Consider the following 20,439-nt stretch of genomic DNA (forward strand, 5'->3'; position numbering starts at 1 on the left):
GGTGTTTTGGTCAGGAAGCTCTGGAAATCCCTTATTTTGTTGAATGACTTTCTCCTTGCCTGAAATGTTGTGCTGAACTTTGCTGGGTAGTTGATCCTTGGTTGAAGTCCCAACTCCTTTGCCTTATGGAATATTGGGTTCCAATTCTTTCGATCTTTTAATGTAGAAGCTGCAAGGTCCTGTGTGATCCTGACTGCGTGTCCTTGATATTTGAATTGTTTCTTTCTGGCTGCTTGTAGTATTTTCTCCTTCACTTGATAGCTCTGGAATTTGGCAACTATATTTCGTGGGGTTTTGAGTTTGGGATCCCTTTCGGGAGGGGAACGGTGGATTCGTTCGATGACTATTTTGCCCTCTGAGTCTAGTACTTCTGGGCAGTTTTCCTTGATGATTTCCTGGAAGATATTGTCCAGACTCTTTTCTTCATCATGGGTTTCTGGCAGGCCGATAATTCTTAAATTTTCTCTCCTGGATCTATTTTCCAGGTCAGTTGTTTTTCCAATTAAATATTCTACATTTTCTTCTATCTTTTCATTCTTTAGATTTTGTTTGACTGATTCTTGCTGCGTCATTGAGTCATTAGTTTCTACTTGCCCAATTCTAATCTTCATCGTATTGTTTTCTTCAGTTGGCTTTTGCATCTCCTTTTCCATCTGACCAATTTTTCCCTTTAAGGAGCTATTTTCTCCATTTAATTTTTGTACTTCTTTTTCCATTCGACCAATTTTCCCAGTTAGGTTTTGGGTTTCCTTTTCCATCTGATCAGTTTTCCCAATTAGGTTTTGGGTTTCCTTTTCCGTTTGATTAACTCTTCCTTTTAGGGAATTATTCTCTCCAGTTAATTTTTGAACTTCCTTTTCCATTTGTTCAATTTTCCTTTCAGAGTGATGTTCTCATCAGTGAATTCTTTTTTTATAATTTTAAAATCATTATCCAGTTTTTCTTTTATATCCTCCTTCGGATGTTCCAGGTAATCTAGTTGTGCTTGCAAGAAATTCATAGTCCCATCTGAGGTTTCAGATGGAAGTACAGTCTCAGCTCTGACCTCTTTGGTGTTTGTGTTTTGGTCCTTATCCCCATGGAAAGATTCTATGGTTTTTTCACTTTTTGTCTGCTTTTTCCGATTCATGATGTTGGCTGAGTGTTGTAGCTTCTGGTTTTTTCAGTCAGAAGATACAGATCTTATAAATTGAGCTGATGTGTGTCTAGGCTAAAAGCAGGCTTTTTTTGTTGTTGTTGTTTCCCAGATCAACCCTGGGGTTAGCTTGTTAGGTGTGTGGGAGGGGTGGTCTGGTCTCAGGAGATCTCCTCAGCTGACCTGAGGCAAAGGCAAGGTCAGGGGATGGTGATCCCAGCTTCCCTATTGTCTTCCCTTTTCCCCTGGAGGGCTGGGGCACGCCTAGAAGCTAATGCATGTTCCCGCCCCTCCTGGGGCTTGTCTCCCGTCTCTGAGGCTTGCCTGGGTCTCAGTGCGAATTTTCTCTGCTGTGGGTCATCTGTCCTTCCAGATCGCCTCCGCCACAGTAGGAAGAATCCCCTTTGCTATTTTTCTAGCCTCTGCTGTTATGAGACTATTTGCCCCCTTCTGCTGTTCCCGCTGATCCAGAATTTATCTGGGGAAGAATTTTATGGTTCTTTCACGGTCATCGGGGGGAGGAGAGAGCATTTACTGATCACTCCGCCATCCTAGCTCCTGGAAGTTCAAGTAGTTGACTTACCGAAGTTTAGTCTTCAGGCTGAAGGTTTCAAGGGCTGCTGCGCTGATGTCTGGCGCTCAGCGGCTCTCACTGGCTCGGTTTGGTTTGTCTCCTGCTCCGCTGGTTTCACCCGCCACTCTCGGGCTTCTCAGGTCCCTTCCGCCCTGCTGCGCTGACCGCGCTGCTCTGTGCACTGGGGGCTTACCCCTGCGGAACAGATCCTTCCCGTGGACCTTCCAGTCCAACCTGGGCTCCGAATCTGTCAAAGTCTGTCACCCACTGGATTCTATACCTCCAAAGTCTGGTCAGATTTTCCTTTCAGAGATATCCAGAGGAGTTTGTCAAGAAGCTTAGGTGAGTCGTTGCTTTCACTCCGCCATCTTGGCTCCGCCCCCCTGCTCTAGAAATTTTTTACAGATATTTTATGGGCTATGGGGTGAGAACTGCAGTAGGTCCATCTTTCTCCTCTGATGTCTTGGTTCTGCCCCCCATGCCCTCTATTTTCTTGTAGGGCAAGATAGATTTCTATACCCCATTGCTTGTATATCTTATTTCCCAGTTGCATGTAAAAACAATTTTTAACATTAATTTTTAAAACTTTTAAGTTCCAACTTCTCTCCCTTCCTCCCTCCCTACCCATCCCCATTGAGAAGGTAAGCAATTTGATATATGTTATACATGTGTAATTATGCAAGACTTCCATAAAAGTCATGGTATAAAAGACTAACTATATTTCCCTCCATCCTATCCTTCCCCCATTTATTCTATTCTCTCTTTTGACCTTGTTCCTCCACAAAGTGTTTACTTTTAATTACGCCCTCCTCCCATTTGCCCTCCCTTCTATCATACCCCCCTACACCCCACTTATCCCCTTCTCCCCTACTTCCCTGTAGTGTAAGATTGATTTTCATAGCAAATTGAATGTACATGTTATTCCCCCCCTAAGCCAAATGTGATGAGAGTAAGGTTCACTTTTTCCCTCTCACTTCACCTCTCTTCCCTTCCATTGAGAAAGCTTTTTCATGCCTCTTTTATGTGAGAGATAATCTGTCCCATTCTATTTTTCCCTTTCTCCTCCCAATATATTCCTCTCTCACTCCTTAATTTTATTTTTTTTATATCATCCCTTCCTATTCAACTGACCTTGTGGCCTCTCTCTAAATGTATATACTTCCTCCAGCTACCCTAGTACTAAGAAAAGTTTCAAGAGTTATAAATATTGTCTTTCCATGTAGGAATGTAAATAGTTCAGCTTTAGTAAGTCCCTTATGATTTCTCTTTCCTGTTTACCTTGTCATGCTTCTCTTCACTCTTGTGTTTGAAAGTCAAATTTTCTATTCAGCTCTGGTCTTTTCATCAAGAATTTTTGAAAGTCCTCTATTTCATTAAATGATCATTTTTGCCCTGAAGTTTTATGCTTAGTTTTGCTGGGTAAGTGATTCTTAGTTTTAATCCTAGTTCCTTTGACTTCTGGAATATCATATTCCAAGTCCTGCAATCCCTTAATGTAGTAACTGTTAGATCTTGTGTTTTCCTGATTGTGTTTCCACAATATTTGAATTGTTTCTTTCCAGCTGCTTTCAATATTTTCTCCTTGAGCCAGGAGCTCTGGAATTTGGCTACAATATTCCTAGGAGTTTTCCTTTTGGGATCTCTTTCAGGAGGGGATTGGTGGATTCTTTCAATATTTATTTTACCCTCTGGTTCTAGAATATCAGGGCAGTTTTCTTTGATAATTTCTTGGAAGATGATATGTAAGCTCTTTTTTTTATTCATGGCCTTTAGGGAGTCCCATAATTTTTAAACTATCTCTCCTGGATCTATTTTCCAGCTCAGTTGTTTTTCATATGAGATATTTCACATTCTCTACTATTTTTTCATTCTTTGGTTTTGTTTTGTAATTTCTTGATTTTTCATAAAATCATTAGCTTCCATCTGCTCCATTAAAATCTTTAAGAAATTATTTTCTTCAGTGAACTTTTGGACCTCTTTTACTTCTGACCCCTTCTGCTTTTTAGGACATTCTTCTCTTCTTTGACTTTTTGGATCTCTTTTGTCATTTGGGTTAGTCTATTTTTTGCTATGTTATTTTCTTAAGCATTTTTTGGGTCTCCTTTAGCAAGCAGTTGACTCATTTTTCATAATTTTCTTGCATCACTCTCATTTCTCTTCCCAGTTTTTGTTTTACTTCTTTTAATTGATTTTTAAAATCCTTTTTGAGCTCTTCCATAGCCTGAGACCAATTCATATTTTTCTTGGAGGCTTTAGGTGGAGAAGCTTTGACTTTGTTGTCTTCTGTTTGCATGTTTTGATCTTCCTTGTCACCAAAGTAAGATTATATAGTCTGCTTCTTTTTTTGACTTTTGCTCATTTTCAAAGCCCTTTACTTGACTTTTGAGGTCTTTGTCAAGGTAGATCTCTGCTTGTAGTGGGGGGTGGGAGGGCTTTCCTGTCAGCTACTTGATTCTCCTACAATCTGTGAGCTCCAAAAAACAGTCCATGCCTCTGCCCCTGCTGCTGCTGTGGCTTCTGCAGATTTCTCCACCCCCCCTTTGCTTCCCTGGTCCTGGGGCCAGACCACTCCACTCTCCCACACTGGTCCCACAGGCTTTTTCCACTGACCTTCCCATTTGATCTCAGTGTTTTGGGGTCCTGAAGTCTGGAAACTTCCACAGGTGTGAGAGATTCAGTCTTCCCAAGGTCTGCCCAAGTTCTCTCTGTGCTGGTGCAGACCACTCTACACTGCCCCCTGCCCCCAATGTTGCTTGATAGATGGTTCCTGGCTACTTTCCAGGCTGTCTTTGGTTGGAGATTTGCTTCACTCCATCATTCTGTGGGTTCTACAGCTCCAGAATTTGTTTGGAGCCATTTTTTACAGGTATTTGGCTGGGCATGGTGGCAGCTTTCTAGAAAGTGTGTGCTGTTACTCTGTCATCTTGACTCTGCCCGCTTTTATTCACTTTTTTTAGCATAATACCCACATTTTGGTTTAATTCAGCTTAAAAAGAGCACTTAAAGGGCTTCAGAGAGAGTAGAGGAAAGGGTGAAATATGAAAGGGGAAAAGTAAAGAAGGATATATCACTGGCCTTCACTTTTCATCATTCTATGTACCATCTTATAGGAAGAAGAAAAAGAAAAGGTAAAACTCTATCCTACTATCTATTAATCAATAAACATTCATCAAGCACCTGTATTGGACTGGTAATACAAAGACAAAAATAAAATGATACCTAACCTCAAGAAGTTTACATGTAACCTATCAGTCACCATTCTTCTCCCCTTAGCCATCCATCTCTCACTCACTGAACTCCTCAACAGCTGCAAATTAAAATGGGAAGGAGGAGGAAGAAAAGAAGACCATCCCACTGTGTCCAGGAGGATCCTGGCTCTCCTTTACTAAGGGTGGCAACAATGGCAAAAAGGAATGAAATGAGATGCAAGCATCATATTAGTACAATAGAAAGAATACTGACTCTGATTCATCATATTCATGACCATAGATCTCCTGTCAAGTACTGCAGGATCTGTTCTTGGGTCTGTGCTACTTCATATTTTTATCAATGTTTGAATAAAAGCTATGATGACTACTCATCAAATTTGCATACGACATTAAATGAGAAGGGTTAGCTAACATACTAGATGATAAGTTTGAAATGTTAAGAACCCTTGACTAGAGCATATAGTTGAATCTAACTGTGAAATCTAACAAATCTGCAATCTCTTGGTCCTATGAAAAGGGGAAAGGACAGAAAAAAAATAAGGGAGAATTCTGTTCCATTTCACCCAAAGCTTTTGTCCTCATGCCTTTCTTTCATCAAACCTCATCTCATATCCCCAGCCTCCCAGCCTCCTTCCAGCTCCTCTTTCTTTTTAGAGAATCAATGTGATTTAATCCACAAAACTCTACCACCCTGGCTCCCTAGTTCCTTACACATTTTATCACCACCTGGCTCCCCTAATTCTTTCATATCCTGAAAATGGGAAGGGAGAATTCCTATTCTTAGTACCAGATGTTTTGTGAGGCATGCGAAGGAGGTGTGTGTCTGCCATTCAAAATTAGAAATTCAATTATATTATCTTTTGTGAACTCTAGGACAGCTAAGTGGAATGATGGATAAAGTGCTAGGAGTGGATGTTAGAAGACTTGAATTAAAAATCTTGCTTATGACAATTACTTAGTTGTATCACCCTTGGCAAGTCACTTAGCCTCTTCTGCCTCAGTTTGCTCATCTGTGAAATGGTGTTAACAATAGCAGGATTGTAAGGATCAAAAGAAATAATGTAGACAAAAAGTTTTACAATCTTTAAAATACTTTATTAATACTATTTTTGTCATTGTTAATTATTGTGCTATCTGCTAAATCATATAATTTTAGTATTGTGCTTCAGCTACATTACTGATTAGATAGACTTTCATGGGCTGGTCTCCAAGGCAGGAAGAACCTAATCAAGGTACATAAGGGAGAGGGAAAGAGGAGAATAACTACATATATAGCCCCTCCTCTGTGCTCATCTCTGTGCTAATTGCTTTACAAATATCTTATCTTATCCTCACAATAATCCAGTCAGGTAGATGCTATTATTATCCTCATTTTACAGTTGAACAAACCAAGACAAGCAGGGTTAAGTGACTACCCCAGGGTCATACAACTAGTTAGTTTCTGAAAACAAATATGGACTCATCTTTCTGACATGAAGCCCAGCATATCATTCTTTACATCACCTAGATGTTTCTATAACTTTATATGGTTATCTTAATAGGAAAATGTGTACTGAGCTCTAAGTAGGTTGACTTTCGGAACAAGACTAGTTAGAGAATGTGAACAGGTGCTTAATCAATGCCTTTTGGTCATGATTATTTTGACACTGACTTCAGAGGACTATGTGAAAGTATTATAAGGTAAGAGACCTATACTGGAAGTTCCTAACTCCAAAATTTAAAGTCTTTTGGATGGTTTTGGCTTGAAAATCATGGAAAAATTAACCCCGTACATCAAATGTCAACTAAATAATCAGTCAACAGCATGCATATATTGAGAACCTACTATAAAATCTGCTATGATAGTTAAAATTGATATCCATGTAAATACGGCCAAAATAAATACAAGATAATTGTTATGGGGCAATACTAGCAACTGGGGGATCAGGAGAGACATCCTATTAGAGATGGCTTTAGGTAAGTTCTTTGGAAAGGGTATGAGAAATTCTAACAGAAGGTATTAGGGAACCATGGGCAGAGAAGTGACATTATATGTTCTTGCTTTAGGAATACCACCTTGGAAGCTGGGTGGAGGATTTGCAACAAATTTCAAACTAAAAAGAATTATAAATTTTGGAGCTTGAAAAGATCTAACAGGTCATCTAATCTTTCATTTCTCAGATGAGAAAACTGAGACCCAGAGAGGTTAGGTGATGCCCAAGGTCACACAGGGAGCCAAGGTTGCAATCCAAGTCTTTTGATCCTAAAATCTGCAGTGTTTCAAACACTTTTTAATTAACTTATTTAACAATGATAGTAATCATATTTGCTACATTCATCTGAATATTTATCTACTGTTAAACCACATGATTGACACTACATCTTTAAGCAGTTAGCTATTTTTTATTAATTTATGAAATATTAGCTACCAAACCATTCAGTTAATTTTTACTCTTGTAACCTCAAAATGTAATCAATTGTAAACAGAACTTGTCACAGAAGCAATTTGATCATTTTTATAGCTCTGGTGTGTGTGTGTATGTGTGTGTGTCTGTGTGTGTGTGTGTGTGTGTGTGTGTGTGAGAGAGAGAGAGAGAGAGAGAGAGAGAGAGAGAGAGAGAGAGAGAGAGAGAGAGAGAGAGAGAGAGAGAGACTGAAACTGCACAGGAAGCTCAGATATCATTCTACCCAGAGACAGTCTGAGTTATTTAAAAGAGGTTGAGCCTCCAGCTGCTCACTGAGGAATCTGTTAGGAGTTCATTCGTAATTTGGTCAGGGGAAGAAGCAAAAAAGGTAAGTTTATATTATATCTAATTTTTAGTGAACTTATAATTGTATTAGAGATTGAAGAAAGAAATTCAACCATGGAACTAAAACTTTTCAACCCCAAACTGAAACTAAAGTCTTAAATGTCTGCTTTTGTCTGAAGCTATCAAGACATGTATTTTTTTTTTTGGGGGGGGAGTTGTGTGAAAGGTAACGCTATGTTTTGGTTTGTAGAGAAGGATGGTAAATAAAGAGAGAAATAAGAGGTAAAAATTCACATGAATTATTTATACAAGGATGCTGGCTATCAAAATCTGATTTCTAAGTTGATAGAATCATAAAATTTTAAAACAGAAATGGGTGCCTGATAGATTGGAATTTTTGTTGCTCTGGAAACTCATATAGTAACAAAATATAAATATTAAATATCTGAAAGGTTTATATTTTTCTTCAAAATACTTGTATTAGACATAATTTCCATTGCTCTATTTACTTTGTGTCTCCGTATGAACAATTAACTTAAAATAGCTTTTTTAGGAAAAACACTTTGTCATTTTTACATTATTAACCACATTCTCTAACCAGGCTAAAGGTCATCTCTTACCACGTAGTATTGCCTATTGTTATGTGAAAATAGGAACCAAAGAAATGGGGAATTGTGTTGTCAATTGCCTTTGGGAGCTACTGCTGAGCACATTATTTAAGGTAGTTCTTGCTTTCTTCTGTGACTAGCCTGTTTATAATGAAAGCAGACAAGAATGAAGAGAAAACATGAAGATTCTGCTATACTAAACCTTCCTATTTGTCTCTGAAAATCCTAACTTTAAATTACAAGAACACACCAGTATTAAGATTTAATTAAAGTCTATGGTCTTAAACTAATTGACCTGGAGAAAGTAATTTTCTGAAAAGTTTTAATTTAGTGCCTTGACTGGATTTTGAGTCAGCAGACCTGGGTTTGAATCCTGGTTTTGTTAACTGGCTCTACCTACTAATTGGATGACCCTAGGAATGTACTTTCCTTTTTGGACCACAGTTTCCTATCTGCAAACTAAGAGGACTAAGTTAATTGATCTCAAGTCTCTGCCTGCCTTAAATTTATGATGCTCACTCAGTGATTGGTGCCTACTCTTGCCACACACCCTACTTGGGATGGACAAATATCATCAATAGAATTTGTGCCAACTCTGTACTAGAATCAAATAGTGTGATGGTATATACATTCAAAAAAAGGCGTTTTTGCTTAAAGACTAAACATCGTCTGCGTGGTAAAATCAACATCTGTCAGTTCCTTCTTTTGACTGTGCCTCCCTTAAAGATATCAGTTTATAATCTAATATAGGACTTTTTTAGCAGCGCAGAAATACAAAGAGAGAATGCTCAACTTCATATGTAGTTTCATAGAGTATGACTGGGTAATTCACACACAGTGGGACTTCCTGGTTCTTTGTTCTATTTAGTTCTGAATCTGACTTTTACACCAGACTTATCCCTGGAATGGGAAGAATAAACATACTTCACTAAGGCTAGGACCGCAATGGATATTTACCTCTTTTCCATCTACTTCACCCTTCCCCCAGTACAGTTTCAGTCATTTGTCTTAGCAAAAAAATCTGAAGGTCTGTTGGGTTTAATGTCCTCCTCTTACTGAGGAGATATTTCTCCATGATCAAGGTAATCTCTTTTTTTCTTTCCCACAACTCCAAATTAGTCTTAGACCAAATGTTTACAAATGATACTCTGAAGATATTCTAGATTATTTTTCATTTTTAACCTCTCTTTGATCAACTAGTAGGAGTCATTGGAAGCTTATTTGAAGATGACAATGACCCCAATCCTCTAGATAATAGTTTTAGAATTTTAGTTCAGCAACATATCATGTTTTAGTGTTTCAGATGTGTAGGGCTTATACTAAGTTTGAGCTGACAGATTTAAAGCAGGAGAGTCATCAATTTACAAATTACCTTTTAGACAAGTACAACCCCTTGATTTTATGAATGAAGAAAAAGTGTCCCAATAGTGTCCCAAAGAGGTCCCACAGGATCACACAGAAAGTGGGTCAGAATCAGGATTTGAACTCAGGTCTTCCTGATTACAAGTCAAGCGCTCTATCTGCTATACCTCATTAACTTCCTTCTTATTCTCTGAAGCTAAAAGTGATCTTACCTACTTGTAAACTCACATAACATCATGTGTGGTCCTCTCTGGTATAAATGCAATACTGTATGTGAGTTATGATCTTTTTTTTATTATGTATGTATGTGGTTTGTCTGATTATTGTTATACAAGCGTTATCACTTTAATGGAAGATCAATATAGGAGATGTGGCAGGGGAAAAAAGGCATTGTGAAATTGTGGAAAGAGAATAGGACTTGTATTCAAAGCTCTGGCTTAGTATAATGGATATCATGTTTACTAGCACTATGGCCATAAGCAAGTCACTTAATTTCCCTGAACCTCAATTTCCCCATCTGGTCACCTTCCTCTCCATTTCTTGCCTTCTGGGCAATCAGATCATTACTACCGCTGCTACCAGAAAAGGTGAGACTCTCTACTGCCCCGTGATTCCATTCATAATCCCTTTGACCAGCTAGATCAGTACTCCTTCCCAAGCCACAACTGTCCCATGTAATATCCCCTATTTGAGTGAAAGTTCCTTGAGGGTAGGCAGTATCTCCCTTTGGTTGTGTTCATCTTTAGTTGCTGAAAAAAGACTATGCCATCAGAAAAATGCCCAACACAGTGCTTAGCACACAGGAAGTATTTAATATTTATTGATTAATTGAGTTGTAAAAGTCAATTTTAGTAGTTAGATTATCTCCCTCACACAGTTTTTGTGAATTAAAATCAGTCTTAACATGCTATTTGAATGGCTTTTATTCTTATATATTTCTTGAAGACAGAAATTCTTATTCTATCTTTAAATTTTCATTAATATCTAAAAGAGTTCTTAGATCATATTCATATAATGCTTTATTTGTAGGGCACTTTGCACACGTTTCACTTCATCTTAATAATGACCTAGAGAGGTATGTGCTATAACTACTCCAATTTAAAAGATGAGAAAACTAAGGATGAGGTATGTTAAATGACTTGCTCATGGTTGCACAACTAGTTGGTGTCTTTGGTAGTATTTAAACCCAAGTCTTTTGACTCCAGATCTGGCATTCTCTTCACTGTACCTTGTCACCTTGTTGGGATGTAATTAATTCTTCTACCTCAGACCTGACATGTCCTTATGACATTATACTGTATATTATGTTATCAATATATCTATTTCATCTGTTTTACAAGGCTGTAAGTTCAATGAGGGCAAGAATTATTCAAACTATTTTATATCAATATCAGCCAAAAGGATTTCTACCCTTCTATCCCTACCCCAAAGTCTTCCATGGGTGCATCATAGGGATGCTTAATAAATGTAGAGTGAATGAATGGATAGATGGATGAATGAATGGATGTTTACTGTCTAGATAGTATAATACCACATGTATTTTAGTCCAAGAAAATAGACAGCTAGCTTATACAGTGGCAAGAGTGCTGAGTTCAAATCCAGTCTCATATACCTAGTAGCTATATGACTCTGGACAAATCAGTTAAACTCTGCCTCAGTCTCCTCAGACAAAAAAATAAAAATAATAATAGCACCTACCTTCCAGCATTCTTGTGAAGATCAAATAAGATAATTGTAAAGCACTTAGTATAGTGTCTGGCGAATGCTAAGTGGTAAGTAAATGCTAGCTAGCATCATTATCATCATTATTGTAATTGTAGTAATAGTAGTAGTAGCAGATAGCAGCGATGTATCTGTAGTACATGATGAATTGACAACTGAATTTCAAAGAATGCTATAGAAATTCAAAGTAGAAACTCATTTCTGATTGAAATGGTTAGGGATGGCTTTTGGCTAAGACAGGATTTAAAGTAGTCTTGAAGGTCTTATAGAATTTGGGTAGAAAAATGGAAAGAAGGCAGGCTCACTAGGACAGCTAGAGCAACACACACACACATACACACAACATGGGAGAGTGTAAGGCATTTTCAAGGGACAAATTAAACCAGGTTGACTGGCAAAAAGAATAAGTACAGGAGAGATTCAGTGAGGCAAGAAAAGTATTCTGGGAACAGATTGTGAAGGGCCTTATTGTTTGGCTAAATTCAAGAAAGAGCCACAGATGATTCTCAAGCAAGGAAATGACATGATCAGAGCAGAGTTTGGGAATGTAAAATAACCAATAATATTCAGCTTGAGATAGAGATATTTGAACCTGATCACAGGGATAACCATGAGACTTTAAACCAGTAGAGAATCATGTGGGTATATCTCCAGATCTGGAGGGACCCAAGAGATCATTAAGCATAACCCTCTCAATTTACAGAGAAAGAACCTGAGGCACAGAAAGGTTAAGTAATTTGGCTAGAGATATATCTAAAAAGTTTCTGGGGCAGGATGTGAATGCAGGTTTTCCTGACACCAGCATGCTCTCTACTGCATCGCCTAGAGCTGTCTATAATTTTGGACCATTGTCAAATACATACAGTATCTTCCTGACTAAGTCTGGTGCCCTAGCCAATAAGTAATAAGACTTCATTCATCAAATTTCTCAACTAGAGTGATACTTACTTGCATGGATGGAAGTGATAGGTACATAAAATAATTCAAATACATACATACACACACACACACACACACACACACACAAACCCATTAATTGATTGTATGTGGCCCATGAAAAGGAACCAAAGGTGACACTGAGGTTTTGAGACTGCAGGACAATCATACCATTAATAAAAATAGAGAAATGAAAAAGAATTGATGGTACAGTGCAGAGCATATTGAATTAGTAGTAGAGGATCTAGATTCCAATTCTGACTTTGCCACTTGCTATCTACATGTATGACCTTGGGCAAATCACATAATTTTTCTTAACTTCAGTTTACTCATCTGTTAAAATAAGAAGGTTTACCTTCTTTGGACAAGTACTAGGTTCCTATAAGACCCTTGAAGCTCTAAGTACATGGATGAATGATTGTTGTTTTCATTTGGTAGGGTGGAGAGAAATGAGGAAATCAGTTTTACACATGTGGAATTGCAAGTGACATTCAGGCAATCAGTGCTTATGTTAAGCAGGGAATTGGAAATGTGAAGAATCATGGGATCATAAATTTAGAGTACAAAGGACCTTAGAGGCTACCTCCTCATTTAACAAATAAGCAACTGAGGCAAGAGATATTTAAGATGTTTGCTCAAGGTCACAGAAGTAGCAAATAGAAAGGATGGAATTTGAACCAAGGTTCTCTGAAACCTTATCTAATGCTCTTTTCAGTAGAAAAAAAAAGTTAGAGGAAGAAGATGAGATTTTGAAGAGGACAAAGAAATGGTCAGAGTAGAAAGATGAAAAGTACAAAACTTTGGTACAAATACCCAACAAACAGAATTTGACCTATAGGAAAAGAGATAGGGTGGTGTAATGTAAAGGTGTCAAACTCACTTCTCCAGGCCACAGGTCACCCTCAACACTCACAAGTGTAGCCCAGATTAAAATGTTAATTGAGAAATGTTTAACAAAATAAATAAAAATGCAATATAATATAGATAACATTAATCTGTAGTTTTCTAAATCAATATAGTTTCAGGGATTTGTTTCTATCTGAGTTTAACACCACTGACATGGTAAATAGATCATTACCTCTGCAGTCAGGGAGGTGAGAATTCAAATACCACCTCCATTACTTAAGGAGTGGCCTTGGACAAGTCATTCAATTTCTTTGTACCTAGGAGGACAATGGCCTTGTAAGGTCCCTTCCAGCTATAAATCTATAATTCTGTAATCCCATGAGCTCTCCACTTTATCTACTAAAGCTTTAACCTCTAACATCTCTTGCTCTCTAGAGGTTTTCTCAGAATTCCTATAGAGGAAGGAATAGACTCTTGATAGCACCCTCCTCCTCTACCCCTCCCATTTTCTTTATAGACTCTACTATCAACATTCCCCTAAAGTTCTCAAGACTTCAGAAAGGAAAAATCATAGTTCTATCAATAAAACTTGAGAAACTATGGGTTTTTGTTGTTGTTTAGTTATTTTCAGTCATATGCAATCATTACTGGTTTTCCTAGCAAAGGTACTGGGATGGTTTGCCATTTCTTTCTCCAGCCCATTCTACAGATGAGAAAGCTGAGGTGAACAGGATTGAATGACTTGCCCAGGGTCACATAGTAAGCTTCTGAGGCCAGATTTGAACTCAGAAAGATGAGTCTTCCTGACTCAAGACTTTGTATTCTATTCATTTTGCCACCTCGCTGAATTTTAGTGCCATGGAAAGCAGTAGAAGAGAGGGTTTTCAATAAAGGTGTTGGGTGATTAGTATTGTCCTCCATAGATCAAACAAGATAATGGAAATTTGGATGAGGGGAGAAGGAACAGGGAGAAAATCTTTGGATTTTATAGTGAGGTACTTATGGGTGTAATGATGATAATGATGTTCAGTCATTTCAGTTGTGACTGACTCTTCATGAGACAGATTTTCTTGCTATTTTTACCTCCAGCTCATCTTACACTTGAGGAAACTGAGGCAAATTGGGTTAAGTGACTTGTCCACGTCGCACAGCTACTAAGTATCAGAAACCAGATTTGAACTCACAAAGATGAGTCCTACTGACTCCACGACCAGCACTCTATCCACTGTGCCACCTAGTTAAATTAACTCATGTGTGACTGGTAAACAGTTTCAGTAGGGTAGAAAAGGGATGAGGCACAAAAACCAGACTTAAGGGAATTGCAGAGAGAATGGTTGGTGAAACAAAGATAAACCACTCATGAAAGGTCAACATTAAAGGAAAGAGAGGAATTAGAGTTAAGAAAGTAGATGACAGAATTTGACAGAAATGTTTTTTTAAAAGCAAAACATTTTATGTTTTTAGATATTTGAACCTGTTTAGCAAAAGAGAGAAAGACAGAGACAGAGACAAAGATAGAGAGAAAGAGACAGAGAGAGAGAGAGAGAGAGAGAGAGAGAGATTGAACTGATGACAAAAGAAAGTGCATAATTTAGAGACCAAGCCTTTAGAAGCAGATACATAACACAGTAGATGGAGAAGTGGACCTGGAATCAGGAAGACTTGAGTTCAAATCTAGCCTCAGAAAATTTTTAATCTGTGTAATTCTGTCTGATTCAGTTTCTTCATCTCTCTAGTAGCACCTACCTTACAAGGTTGCCATGAGATAATATTTGTAATGTTTTACACACCTTAAAGTGATATACAAATGCTAGTTATTATTAGACTAGAAGGAAGTAGATGGAACTGACGGCACTAGGAGAAAGGAAGAAAGACATCTCTTCCCCTGAGACAGGAAGCAAAGAAGAGAAAATAGTTTCCTGTTTTCCTTTGTCTTCCTTTCCCTTCTTCCTTAATTGTTCTCATTTATTTCTAGAAAGCAGCCTGGCATGTGTGCAGTGTGGTACATAGACTTCTCTTTGCATGTATGTATGTATGTGTGTGTATATATACACACACATATGTAAATACACACACACATATATACTTGAAATGTCAAGAAACAGCTAGTCTCTTGTACTTCAACACATGATAACTGCATTTACAAACAAAATCCCATTGTTTTTAAAGAGACTGGATATACCAGAGGTGTTGTTAGGATTTGTCTGCAGTATGTTTGACCAGCAACGAGCGGGTCTGACTCAAGACACTGTTGGCTCCAAATTATTTTGGTGATGTTGTGCAAAGCTGTAGTCAGGTAGCATCACTCATTTTATAACAGTTCATTGTAGCAAGAGAACATTGGGGTCAAGAGAGGTTAGTCCAGGCCAGTTCAAGTGTGAATAAATGGGGTGTAATGTGTTTCTCCTGATGCCAAGGTGTACTGGCGTAAAGGCCTGCTTACATAACTTGAACAGTCTTTAAAAAATATACCACCCACATTAATGAAAATGGCAGTTTTGTTTGGAGAAAGATCACTGGACTGGGATTCAGGAGAATTATGTAATAGTCATAATCCTCCATTTGCTGACTGTCTAGGTTTAAACAAGCCTTGTCTTGCCACCTCTCTGGGACTCCATTTTCTTACACATAGAATGCAAATATAATTCTTAAAGACCTATAGGGTCTCTTCAACCACTGACATGATAACCTTTTTTTAAAATTTTAATTGTGTTTGTCCTTCATTCTCGAAGAGGACCGTGACATCAAGGAATGATGAAATGACTTGCAGTTGACTTTGATTTGAGTGAGGAGGGTTGTGCAAGGTCACCAGCCTCACTTTGTCCTCCAGAGTTATCTGGGTCCAGTGACCAGATGTTTGTTGGGATGACTGGAGATTGCCCAGGATGCAATGGGAGACCCTAGCTCTTTTAGGCTAAGGTCTTTTCAGGTGTATCTTAATATGCACATGCTGAAAGAGAAAAGTACCCTGATTCATTTTCACACAACTAAATTTCCATCTGGGAATTTTGATTTTAAATTGATTTTAATTCTCTAGTGGGTGCTTAACCCTTCTCCGGTTGTTGGAGTTGTGGTGCTAAATATCTTCAGTACTTGCTGATAAGAAAAGGACTGACGTTTTTGATTGTGAATGACTTACCATGACAGAGGAAGCAGAGATATTATTAGAACCAGCAGGGTTTGAGTTCAAATCTGTATCAAATCTCGCCATTTATTTCTGGACAAATTCTTTAACCTCTGGATGATTGAGGGAATTTTCTAAGACCAAGGTACTGACCTGCATTGTTAAGAAAACTGCCTCACCTGAGAGTTCCCTATGCCAGTGAAATAGCAGCTGTGGTGCCTATATCTATTCCTCCAAGTTGGATAAGTAAATCTATTGCAATAAAAGAATTCAGATCTATGTATATAATATTCTTATAAGATTACTTCTGCCATATTGAGATATATTAGTTGGTTGTTGTTGAGATGTTTTAGTTATGTCCAACTCTCCATGAATCCATTTGGGGTTCTCTTGGCAAAGATGCTGGAGTGGTTTGCCATTTCCAGTTCATTCTGCAGATAAGGAAACTGAAGCAAATGGGGTAAGTGACTTGCCCAGGGTCACACAGCTAGTGAGTATCTGAGACTGGTTTTGAACTCAGGTCTTCCTGACTCCAGAGCTGGCTGTCTGTGCACTGCACCACCTAGCTATCCTTCTGGTTGGCTATTGACAATTAATGATCTTCCTTAGAGAAAGCAACTGTTTAATGATATAGTACGGTGTTTTCAGTATTTGTAATCCAACCTAACACCTTCCATCCATATTTCCACAGTTATTAATTCTGAAAAACCAAACAGAATCAATAACTCTCCTAAAGGAAAAATAAACTACATCTCTAGTTTCTGTTCAAGCTCTCAATCCCACCACTTTCATATGGTTTGATTTGTGTAGCAATATCATCTTTTACAAAACCTTGTAACGTATCACATAGTCAGTGCCCTGTTTTCTTCGGAGTATTGGAAATTCATTTTGTTATTTTTTCCCACTGGTGTTCTTAATATATGTATCAAGTTCACCAGGATGTGATTTTCACATTATCCAGCTCACCTTTTGCTTATTTGGACAGTGCTGGTGTACCAGGCAATTCCCTCATTCTCCACAGATTGTCTCAAATCATTATATCCCTGATATTTCAGACATTTCATTCATTTCCATAGTATATGAGTAGCCTAAGTAAAATTATTTGAATAAATTGTTTATTTGTATAGTAATTGTAATAATATGTCCACCCATTCCTTATTTTCTTTACTCTTTAATGCATACGGTATGTTTTTGCTTCTAGTTCCTTTTTCTGAAAAGATGGTCAGACGGTACAATGGGAAAAGTTCTAAACCTGAAATCTAGCCTCAAACACCTAGACCGGGGTGAATCCCTTAACCTTTGTCTCAGTTTCCTCATATGTAAAATGGGGATATTAATAGCAGCTACTTCCCAGAGTTCTTATGAGGACAAAATGAGTTAATATTTGTAATGGACTTTGAAAACCTTAAAGTTCAAGTAAATGTTACTCCTAAAGACTAGGGGTAAATATTTCTGAAGACATTGAGTTGAACTGTATTATTTGATATGCATTTATTAATCACCTACTATGTATAAAGCGCTGGGTAAGGAGCGGAGAAGATACAGGCAAAAGTAGGAAGAGTTTCTGATTTCAAAAACTTTATACGCTATGGCTTTCAGCAATCTCTATTACTAATCTTTGCTCTATCCCTTTATCTTTCTTCGGTTATTTAAGCAGGTCTCTGGAACCTCCTCAGTTAATTAGTACTTTATCTGAAATGCCTCTCCTGGTTTCTACTAGGAAAACAAGTTATACATGGCAGCTCTCAGTCATCACAGTCAATAAAACCTTTCCTCAGACCTTTTGCTCCTTCAGCTTCCATTCCACAGTAGGCTAGAGAAAGTTGCGCACCACCTTGCTTTTTCAGGAATCCTCATGACATCCTCATTGGAGAGATTGAGCATTAGCTATAATTTTGGAGATAAGCAAATCCATGTCAGAGGGATACAAATCAATTCCCAAGTGATGGCTTGACAAAGCAGAGTCAGAAATAAGAATGGAACCTAAAAATGATGTGCTATCCAATTAACTATTCTTCTTCCGTCAAGTACTATGGGAAAAGTATCACTAAGCTTATGTAGAATAAGGCAGAATTCAAAAAAAAAATTCCTCAAATATCCTTACTTTGAGTATCATAAACTGTCCTTTATTCTCCTGTGAACAATTTTCTATTTCTTACTTTGTGTATTTGGAGAGGTTATGAGGTGGATTTTCAAAGAATGATAGTTCCTATAATAATAGTGATTCCCATACTTAAATTCCAGGATCAAACAGAAAATCATCTGTATGACATGCAAGGCTCTTCATAACCTGCACCCTTTCTACCTTTCCAATCTTCTTACACTCTCCTCACCCCCAAGTACTCTCCGATCCAGTGATATTGGCCTCATCTCTGCCTTATGGTTTCCTTGGCTTCCTTCACATCCCAGTTCGACTTTTATCTTCTCTAGAAAGTATTTTCCAAGTTCCTCTTATTTCTAGTATCTTCCCTCTGTTTTCCCTATTTCCTATTTATCCTGTATGTAATATGTTACATTTGTTGGAACATTAGATTCTTGTGAGTTTATTGAGGATAGGGACTGTCTTTTGCCTTTCATTCTATACTCAAGGCCTAGCTTAGTGATGAGGAACCTTTGGCCTCAAGGTCACATGTGGCCCTCTAGGTCTTCAATTGTGTCTCACTGACTGAATCCAAACTTCACAGAACAAATCCTTTTATTAAGGTGATTTGTTCTGTGACGTTTGTATAGCTAGTTCAGCTTATAGACGACTCTTAACTGACTGACTTTATGTAGTACTTCAGTTTTGCAACATGTAACTCATTTGACCCTAAAAACAATACTCATTGAGAAAAGAAGAAAAATTAGTACTGGACTTTGTGTTGCAGGCACAAGTCTACCAGAAATAACTTTTTTTTTCATTTTAGATTAATCTAAATCATTGTTCTGTTTAGAGAAAGGAATGTTCTGACAGTCTCTTCATGTCCTCAGATATTTCTCTAACACAAGTCACTTTGAAATCATATTTATATAGTATTCTTGACATGGTCCAGCTTGTCCAACTAAATTAATCTCAGACTCTTCTTTCTGGCCATTATCCAGTCCCTTCAGGTCATGAAGACTGACAGTGACCTTAACTAGGCAGAAGGTATTTCTGGTTCTAAGTCTGCTTAACACCATTAATCCATCTTCTGAGACCCTATTAGTAATCAGAACATTGTTAAGAGAAAAAAAGAAAAAGAATGTTAGTGGATGACATTGTTTCCTGAAAAGTTTGATTAAGTATTAAAATTTTTCCTTCCTCCAGTTTAATATGAAATGGACTTTAGGCTAGAGAAATATTTATTTTCCACTGAATTAAAAAGGATGAGGGACAAACCTTTGTTAACTGCCTATGTACCAAGCACTGTGCTAAATACTTTACAAATGTTATCTCATTTAATCCCTTAGAAGTAGGTAGGAGTTATTATCATCCCCAATTTACAGTTATGGAAACTGAAACAGACAAAGGCCCATTATCTCACAGTCAGTTAGTGTCTGAGGCTAGATTTGAACTCAGGTATTCCGACCTCAGGTCCGGCTCATTATTCACCTCTAATGTGGTCCTACATTCAAAAAATGAGCTGCATATGTGCTAATAATATGTGTGCTTTTTTCCCTTTGTTTAGTGGGTTGCTTTGGCCAAAGAATTTTTCACCTAATGGCCAACATAATGAGATATGTTAGCCATCTCAATTGCTATCCCTATTGGTCTGAATCTGAGTGGGGATTAGGAATAATGTTGCCAATAGCTCTGAGTTCAGTTTTTGACAAGTTGAGTTTGAAGAGCTAGCACATGGAAATTCAAGACTGGAACTAGAAATGCATGAGTAGGCCTCAGGGGATCTGGACTTGATATAGACTTAGAAATCATAGCAGTGATAACAAAAGCCACAGAAGCAGATGATAATATCACCAAGGGAGATAGTATAGGAAGAGAAGTAGAGAGAATCAAGGCTAGAGTCTTGGGAGATAGACAGACAGACAGATAGATGATAGATAGGTGGATAGATAGATAGATAGATAGATAGATAGATAGATAGATAGATAGATAGATAGATAGATGATAGATAAAATACAGAAAAAGAAAAAAATGAATCAGTCAGGGATGTGAAAAAGAAACAGGTAAGATATGAGCCAAGAAAAAAAAAGTGATATGGAAGTCAAAAGAAGAGA

The 20,439-nt window shown here is 37.8% G+C and overlaps 1 protein-coding gene across 11 annotated transcripts in view; it reads left to right on the forward strand.

Annotated features, from left to right (window-relative positions):
- RIMS1 (regulating synaptic membrane exocytosis 1) overlaps positions 1-20,439 on the forward strand; it is a 717,070-nt gene that overhangs the window by 670,817 nt on the left and 25,814 nt on the right. Inside the window, exon 1 of one of the 11 annotated variants that reach the window (XM_072642595.1) lies at positions 7,471-7,690. The exons of the other annotated variants lie outside the window; for them this stretch is intronic. The gene's annotated coding sequence lies outside the window, so the exon portion shown is untranslated. Of the gene's footprint in view, positions 1-7,470; positions 7,691-20,439 lie in introns of those variants that run through there. 11 annotated transcript variants of the gene reach the window in all.

The sequence above is a fragment of the Notamacropus eugenii genome, chromosome 2, assembly GCF_028372415.1.
Source record: "Notamacropus eugenii isolate mMacEug1 chromosome 2, mMacEug1.pri_v2, whole genome shotgun sequence".
Taxonomy (NCBI): domain Eukaryota; kingdom Metazoa; phylum Chordata; class Mammalia; order Diprotodontia; family Macropodidae; genus Notamacropus; species Notamacropus eugenii.